This window comes from Lactuca virosa, chromosome 5, assembly GCF_052849685.1.
Source record: "Lactuca virosa cultivar CGN04683 chromosome 5, Lactuca_virosa_CGN04683_v6, whole genome shotgun sequence".
Lineage (NCBI taxonomy): Eukaryota > Viridiplantae > Streptophyta > Magnoliopsida > Asterales > Asteraceae > Lactuca > Lactuca virosa.
The window spans coordinates 118,338,183-118,340,281 of NC_136430.1; the positions used below are offsets into that span (position 1 = coordinate 118,338,183).

Consider the following 2,099-nt stretch of genomic DNA (forward strand, 5'->3'; position numbering starts at 1 on the left):
ACTACAAGAAAAAGACATTTTTTACGACACGCAAACCATAACACTCAGTGATTTATGTTACGCAAAAGAGGGTGACATTAAAAAAGTGTCGTCTCTTCAAAAAATTTAAGGATTTAGGTCACGCATTATTGCGAGTCCTTAAATTAGTGTCTAAACAAAAAAAAAAACATGGAGGGCACCTATAATAAAATGTGTGTCGTCTAATGATGTCGCTTTATTAAAATTAATGGAACGCGCGTTCCATCCTTTTAATAGCTGGGGGAGGGGGGGGGGGGAAATGAAATCCTAAAAAATTAAACACCCCGCCATCGTTTTCTCCTTTCCCTCTTCCCTGATTAATGCCATCGTTTTCTCCTACTTCTTCCCTCTTTCCCTAATTATCGATGCTCCTTCCTTTCCCTATTGTCTCTCTCGGTCGCTACCTAGGGTTTTTATTGAAAGCTTGAATTTATCGACTGAGGTAACCAAAGGTCAAGCAAACCAGGTAAGGGTTTTCAGTGAAATCTACAGCTACTCTTTGAAATCGGATCCAATCCTACCTTCACCCTATCCTTCTTGTCTCTATCGGTCGCGACCTAGTGTTTTTCGTGAAAACTTGAATTGATCGACTAGGGTAACCAAAGGGTAAGCGAAACAGGAAAGGGAAGAAATAAATCCAACACTCACTCTCAAAATCGATTCTAATGGACAAGGTCTTAATTTGGGCTCTCTACATTCTCATCGATTTTACTTTCATTCAAGCTTACATCAGTTTTTCTGGTATCCAGTAACCGAAGGGTTATTAACATCAGTCGGACGCACTCCTTAAACATTAGAATATTTTTGATTTTTCACATTGACATTTGCTATGTTATGTCATGTGGGACCCATATGTTGAATCTTAACAGATCTATCTCAGATGAAAAATACAATCCAAAAGAAATACAAGGTTTCATCAACTTAACTTATATACCAATCTTGCCCTTATCAAGCTCTTACATTGTTCATCGTGGGCCCATTTTTAGATGCCCTTTTGACAAATAAGAATGTTTTTGCCTTCAAATATACTCCTCTAGTGCTGCTTAGTACCAAAAATGCCCTTTTTTTAATCACTTGAAGTTCAATGCAAGAAACATCAACATTCTTTCATTGATTTGTTTATAACATCATCCTACTTTTATTTCCTTAGTAAGCAAAAAGGTGAAAGTTCAATGCAACAATAGAAAGAAGTGAAAGTATGTAGCTAATTTTAACAATCTCATTTAAATTGCAGGGGTTTATTGTTCTTTCTTGCATGATATAAGTATCAGTAAACTTCAGTACTTTCTTGGTGATTGGAAAAACATCCCTGTAACTTATCAAGTATTGGGTCATTTAAAAACATGCATAGTTTTGGCTTTTGGATATGTTTTATTACATGATCCATTTAGTTAATGAAACATTCTTGGAATCCTCATTGCTGTTGTTGACATGGTGCTCTATTCTTATTTATGTACTCGTCATGCTTAACCAAAAGTCATTGAACCATTAACATAATTATCTCAGGTAATCATCAATTCCATTCCCTTGCTTATTCCATTCCATTCCTCATATATTTTTCTCATTGTCTGATTGTTTTATATTGTTGAAGGAGAGCGAGAGTGATCCATTGATAAATGTGGAATATGGAGTGAACACTGTAAACGAAAATAGTCCTCAAAAGTTAGGTGTGTGGAGTTCAGATAAAGATTTGCATGCGTGAAGATGTTGATTTTTTGGTGTTTAGATAGAATTATTATAATGGAAATGAGAAGTTTTCAATCCGGTAATGAAGATGTTACTGTGATGGGAATGGAATGGAATTGGAATGGGTGAGAGAATATTGGTGAGTTGTTATTGTATTATTTGACAAAATTTACAAGTGAGAAATATTGGGTTTGTTTGTTTGTATGAGTAGAAGTGTATCTTGGTATTTAGTTATAATATTGTATTCTCCAGTGACCACACCTCTCCCTTCTGTTAATGGTGATGCACAGCTATATCCACATCCAGCTCAATAGTATACATTCTCTGGATCACCATATTATCTGATTATCCCTTGAATAGCTGATTGCAGTATCCTGAGAATTATTAGGACAAAA

General features: G+C 35.4%; 1 pseudogene; it reads left to right on the plus strand.

The window, feature by feature from the left end:
• Positions 1-898: 898 nt before the first annotated feature.
• On the plus strand, positions 899-1,720 carry LOC145111667 (UDP-xylose transporter 2 pseudogene; annotated as a pseudogene).
• Positions 1,721-2,099: the final 379 nt, after the last annotated feature.